We start from the raw sequence: 6,810 nt of genomic DNA, 5'->3' as shown, positions 1-6,810 counted from the left end.
GAGTGACACCTATTAATAAGGAGAATCCCCTGTCAATGAGGACTTCACCCTGTCAATGAGCATTGCCCCACCGTCAATGAGGAGTGCCACCCGGTGAATGAGTAGTGCGCTCCCCCCCCCCCCGCCTCCGTCTATGACGATTCCCATCGCGTCAATGAGGAATGCCCCACCGTCAATGAGGAGTGCCCCACCATCCATGAGGAGGGCCCCACCATCAATGCGGAGTGCCCCCTGTAAATGAGGAATGGCCCCCGTCACCTCGGAATGGCCCCTGTCAATTAAGAGTGCCACCCTGTCAATTAGGCGTGCCCCCGTCAATGAGGGTTGTCCACGGTCAAAGCGGAGTGCTCCCTGTCAAAGAGGAGTGCCCCCTGTCAATTAGGAGTGCCCCCTGTCAATTAGGAGTTCCCCCTGTCAATTAGGAGGCCCCTGTCAATGAGGAGCTCCCCTTGTCAATGAGGACAACACCCCGGTCAATGAGGAGTGCGCCACCGTCAATGAGGATCGCCCACTGCCAATGAGGAGTGGCCCCCGTGATTTTGGTGTGCCTCCTGTCAATGAGGAGTTCCCCTTGTCAATGAGGAGAGCCCCTTGTCAATGAGGAGTGCCCAACCGTCAATGAGTAGTGCCCACTGTCAATAAGGAGTGGTCCCAGTCACCTAGGAATTACCCCTGCCAATTAGGAGTGCCACCCTGTCAATTAGGAGTGCCCTCCGTCAATGAAGGGAATCCACTGTCAAAGAGGATTGCCCCCTGTCAACGAGGAGTGCCCCCTGTCAAGTAGGAGGCCCCTGTCAACGAGGGGTTCCCCTTGTCAATGAGGAGAGCCCCACCGTCAATGAGGAGTGCCCCACCGTCAATGAGGAGTGCCCAAACGTCAATGAGGAGTGCCCCCTGTTAATGAGGAGCGCCTCTGTCAATGAGGAGTGCCCCCTGTTACTGAGGAGCGCCTCTGTCAATGAGGAGTGCCCCCTGTCAATGAGGAGTGGCCCTGACAATTAGGAGTGCCTCCTGTGAATGAGGAGTGCCCCCCTTTCAATTAGGAGTGCCCCATGTCAATGAGGAGAGCCCCCTGTCAATGAAGACTTCACCCTGTCAATGAGGAGTGCGCCACCGCCAATGAGGAGTGCCCCCCACCACCCCCCCCCCAGCGTCAATGATTAGTGCCCGCTCCGTCAATGAGGATTCATCCCACGTCAATGAGGAGTGCCCAACCGTCAATGAGGAGTGCCGCCTCATCCACGAGGAGAGCTCCACCATCAATGCGGAGTGCCCCTGTTAATGAGGAGTGCCCCTGTCAATGAGGAGTGCACCCTGTCAATGAGGAGTCCCTCCTGTCGAATAGGAGTACCCCCTGTCAATTAGGAGTGCCCCCTGTCAATTAAGAGTAACCCCTTGCAATTAGGAGTGCCCCCTTTCAGTTGGGAGCATCCACTGTCAATTAGGAGTGCTCCCTGTTATTCTGGAGTGCCACCTGATAATTTGGAGTGACGCTGCCAATTGGGAGTGCCCCCTGTCAATTTGGAGTTCCCCTGTCAATTTGGTGTGCTCCCTGTCAAATTGGAGTACCCCTGTCAATTAGCAGTGCCCCCTGGCAATTAGTAGTGCCCCCTGCCAATTCGTTGTGCCCGCTGCCAATTAGGAGTGACCCCTGTCAATGAGGAGTCCCCCCTTTCGATTGGAGTGCACCCTTTCAATTGGAGTGCCCCCTCTCGATTGGAGTGCCCCCTTTCGATTGAAGTGCCCCCTGTCAATTGGAGTGCTCCCTGTCAATTGGAGTGCCCCCTGTGAATGTGGAGTGCCCCCTGTCAATGAGGTGTGCCCCTCTCAATGAAGTGTGCCGCCTGTCAATGAGGAGTTCCACTTGTCAATGAGGAGTGCCCCACTGTCAATGAGGAGTGGCCCTGTCAATTAGGGGTGCCCCCCTGTCAATGACGAGTGCCCCCCTTTCAATGAGGATTGTCCACTGTCACTGAGGAGTGCCCCCTGCCAATTAGCAGTGCCCCCGGTCAACGTGGAGTTCCACCTGTCAATTTGGTGTACCCCCTGAAAATTAGTCGTGCCCCCTGCCAATGATGAGTGCCCGCTGTCAATTAGGAGTCCCTCATATCAACAGTTGTTCCCCTGTCAATTAGGAGGCCCCTGTCAATGAGGGGTCCCCGTTGTCAATGAGGAGTGGGCCCCGTCAATGAGAAGTTCCCCACCGTCATTGAGGAGTGCGTCCCCCCCGTCAATGAGGAGTCCCCCACCGTCAATGAGGAGTGCCACCTGTCAATGAGGAGTGCCATCCGGTCACCTAGGAGTGAACCCTGCAAAGTGGCGTGCCCCACAGTCAATTAGGAGTGCCCCTCCCTTTCAAGGAGGAGAGCAAACTGTCGATTAGGAGTGCCCCCTGTCAATGAGGTGTGCCCTCTGTAAATGAGGAGTGCCCCGTGTCCATGAGGAGTGCCCCCTGTCAATTGGAGTGCCCCCTGTCAATTAGAAGTGCTCCCTGTCAATAAGGAGTGCCCACTGTCAAATCGCAGTGTTGCATGTCAATTCGGAGTGCCCATGTCAATGAGGAGTGCATCCTGCCAATTAGGAGTGCCCGTCAATGAGTCGTGTCCGCCGAAAATTAGGAGTGCCCCCTGGCCTTTAGGAGTGCCCCCTGTCAATGAGAAGTGCCACACCGTCAATGAGGAGTGACCCATAAATATTAGCTGTGCCCCCTGTCAATGAGGAGTGCCCCCATTCATTGAGGAGTGCCCCTTGTCAATGAGGAGTGCACCCTGTCAATTAGTAGTGCCTCCTGTCAATTAGGAGTACCCCCTTTCAATTAGGAGTGCCCCTTTTCAGTTTGGAGCTCGCCCTGTCAATTAGGAGTGGCCCTGTAAATTAGGAATGCCCCTTGCCAATTAGGAGTGCCCCCTGTCAATTACGACGCGCCTGTCAATGCGGAGTTCCCCTTGTCAATGAGGAGTTCCGCCCCACCCCCGCATCAATGACGAGGGCCCCACAGTCAATGACGAGTGACCCCTACTCAATGAGGAGAACCCCACCATCAATGCGAAGGGCCCCTGACAATGAGGAGTGGCCCCCGTCAACTCGGAGTGATCCCTGTCAATTAGGAGTGCCCCCCTTTCAATTAGGAGTGCCCTCTGTCAGTGAGGGGTGTCGACTATCAAATAGGAGAGCCCCTGTAAAAGAGGAGTGCCCCCTGTCAATTAGGAGTGACCCCTGTCAATTCGGAGTGCCCTCTATCAATTAGGAGTGGCCCCCGTCAATCAGGAGTGACCCCTGTCACTTTGGAGTGCCCGCTGTCAATAAGGAGTTCCCCCTTTCAATGAGGAGAGCACCCTGTCAATTAGGAGTGCCCCCTGTCAATGAGGAGAGCCCCCTCCTCAATGAGGCGTGCGCCACCGTCAATGAGGAATGCCCCACCGTCCATGAGGAGTACCCCACCGTCAATGCGGAGTGCCCCATATATATTAGGAGTGCCCCCAGTCAATTCGGAGTGCTCCCTGTCAATCGGAGTGCACCCTGTCAATCGGAGTGCACCCTGTCAATCGGAGTGCACCCTGACAATTGGAGTGCCCCGTGTCGATTGGAGTGCACCCCGTCAAATGTAGTGCCCCCCCCGTCATTTAGAGTACCCCCTGTCAAAGAGAAGTGCCCCCTGTCAATGAGGAGTGCCCACTGTCAAGTAGTTCTGCCCCCTGTCCATTAGGATAACGCCTTGTCAATTACGAGCTTCCCCTGTCAAGTAGGAGTGTCACCTATCAATTAGGAGGGCCCCCTGCCAATTAGGAGAGCCCCCTGTCAATGAAGACTTCACCCTGTCATTGACGAGTCCCCCACCGTCAATGAGGGGTGTCCCTCCCCCCGCCTGTGAATGAGTATTGCCCGCCCCGTCAATGAGGATTCCCCCCACGTCAATGAGGAGTGCCCCCCCCCGCCCCCGTCAATGAGGAGTGCCCCAACGTCAATGAGGAGTGCCGCACCATACATGAGGAGAGCCCCACCATCATGGCGGAGTGCCCCTGTCAATGAGGAGTGCACCCTGTCAATGAGGAGTGGCCCCTAACGATTAGGAATACCCCCTGTCAATTAGGAGTGCCCCCTATCAATTAAGAGTACCCGCTTGCAGTAAGGAGTGCCGCTTGTCAGTTAGGAGCTCCCACTGGCAGTTCCGAGTGCCCCCTGTCAATTAGGAGTACTTCCTGTCATTTTGGAATGCCTCCTGTCAATAAGGAGTGTCCCCTGTCAATTAGGAGGCGTTTGTAAATGAGGAGTTCCCCTTGTCAATGACCAGAGCTTCCCCCGTCAATGAGGAGTGCCCCACCGTCAATGAGGTGTGCCCAACCGTCAATGAGGAGTGCCCCCTGTCAATGAGGATCACCCCCTGTCAATGAGGAGTGCCCCCTCTCAATGAGGAGTGGACCCCGTCACCTAGGAATGACCCCTGGCAATTAGTAGTGCCACCCTGTCAATTAGGAGTGCCCTCCGTCAATGAGGGCTGTCCACTGTCAAAGATGAGAGCCCCCTGTCTAAGAGGAGTGCCCCCTGTCAATTAGGAGTGCCCCTGTCAGATAGGGGTGCCCCCTGTCAATTAGGATTGCGCCTTGTCAATTAAGGGTGGCCCCTATCAATTAGGAGTGACCCGTGTCAATGAGGACTTCACCCTGTCAATGAGGATTGCCCCACCGTCAATGAACAGTGCCACCCCGTCTATGACGATTCCCCCCACGTCAATGAGGAGTGCTCCCCCGTCAATGAGGAGTGCGCCACTATCCATGAGGAGTGCTCCCTGTCAATTCGGAGTGCCACCCTATCAATGAGGAGTGCCTTCTTTCAATGAGGGGTGTCCACTGTCAATTAGGAATGCCCCCTGTAAAAGAGGAATGCCCCCTGTCAATTAGGAGCGCCCCCTGTCAATTAGGAGGCTCCTGTCAATGAGGAGTTCCCCGTCAATGAGGAGTGCCCCACCGCCAATGAGGACTGCCCAACCGTCAATGAGGAGTGCCCGCTGTCAATGAGGAGTGGCCCTGTCAATTAGGCGTGCCCCCTGTCAATTAGGACTGCACCCCCGTCAATGAGTAGTGCCGCCCCGTCAATGCGGAGTTCCCCACCGTCAATGAGGAATGCCCCCCCGTCAATGAGGAGGACCCCATATAAATTAGGAGTAACCCCCAGTCAATTCAGAGTGCCTCCTGTCTATTAGGAGTCCCCCATGTCAATTGGAGTGCCCCGTGTCGATTGGAGTGCCCCCTGTCAATTGGAGTGCCCCCCCCCCGTCAATTGGAGTGCCCCCTGTGAATGAGGAGTGCCTCCTGTCAATGAGGAGTGCCTCCTATCAATGATGAGTGCCCCCTGTCAATAAGGATTACTCTCTGTCAATTGCGAGTCTCCCCTGTCAATTCGGAGTGCCCTCTATCATATCGGAGTGCCTCTTGTCAGTTAGGAGCTCCCCCTGTCAATTAGGAGTGGCCCCTGTCAATTAGGAATGCCCCTGTCAATTAGGAGTGACCCCTAGTCAATGAGGAGTGCCCCACCGTCAATGGTGAGTGCCCCCTGTCAATGACGAGTGCCCCCCTTTCAATGATGATTGTCCACTGTCAATGAGGAGTGCCCCCTGCCAATTAGCAGTGCCCCCGGTCAACGTGGAGTTCCACCTGTCAATTTGGAGTGCCCCCTGTCAATTTGGTGTACCCCCTGAAAATTAGTCGTGCCCCCTGCCAATGATGAGTGCCCGCTGTCAATTAGGAGTCCCTCATATCAACTGTAGTTCCCCTGTCAATTAGGAGGCCCCTGTCAATGAGGGGTCCCCGTTGTCAATGAGGAGTGGGCCCCGTCAATGAGGAGTTCCCCACCGTCATTGAGGAGTGCGCCCCCCCCGTCAATGAGGAGTCCCCCACCGTCAATGTGGAGTGCCTCCTGCCAATGAGGAGTGCCATCCTGTCACCTAGGAGTGAACCCTGCAAATTAGGCGTGCCCCACAGTCAATTAGGAGTGCCCCCTCCTTTCAAGGAGGAGAGCAAACTGTCAATTAGGAGTGCCCCCTGTCAATGAGGTGTGCCCTCTGTAAATGAGGAGTGCCCCGTGTCCATGAGGTGTGCCCCCTGTCAATTGGAGTGCTCCCTGTCAATTAGAAGTGCTCCCTGTCAATAAGGAGTGCCCACTGTCAAATAGCAGTGCTGCATGTCAATTCGGAGTGCCCATGTCAATGAGGAGTGCATCCTGCCAATTAGGAGTGCCCGTCAATGGGTCGAGTCCGCCGAAAATTAGGAGTGCCCCCTGTCCTTTAGGAGTGCCCCCTGTCAATGAGAAGTGCCACACCGTCAATGAGGAGTGACCCATAAATATTAGCTGTGCCCCCTGTCAATGAGGAGTGCCCCCATTCATTGAGGAGTGCCCCCTGTCAATGAGGAGTGCACCCTGTCAATTAGTAGTGCCTCCTGTCAATTAGGAGTACCCCCTTTCAATTAGGAGTGCACCTTTTCAGTTTGGAGCTCGTCCTGTCAATTTGGAGTGGCCCTGTAAATTAGGAGTGCCCCTTGCCAATTAGGAGTGCCCCCTGTCAATTACGACGCGCCTGTCAATGCGGAGTTCCCCTTGTCAATGAGGAGTTCCCCCCCCCCCCACCCCCGCATCAATGACGAGGGCCCCACAGTCAATGAGGAGTGACCCCTACTCAATGAGGAGAACCCCACCATCAATGCGGAGGGCCCCTGACAATGAGGAGTGGCCCTCGTCAACTCGGAGTGATCCCTGTCAATTAGGAGTGCCCCCCTTTCAATTAGGAGTGCCCCCTGTCAATGAGGTGTGTCGACT

The sequence above is a fragment of the Mustelus asterias genome, unplaced genomic scaffold (assembly GCF_964213995.1).
Source record: "Mustelus asterias unplaced genomic scaffold, sMusAst1.hap1.1 HAP1_SCAFFOLD_71, whole genome shotgun sequence".
NCBI lineage: Eukaryota > Metazoa > Chordata > Chondrichthyes > Carcharhiniformes > Triakidae > Mustelus > Mustelus asterias.
This window is presented reverse-complemented; position numbering follows the sequence as displayed.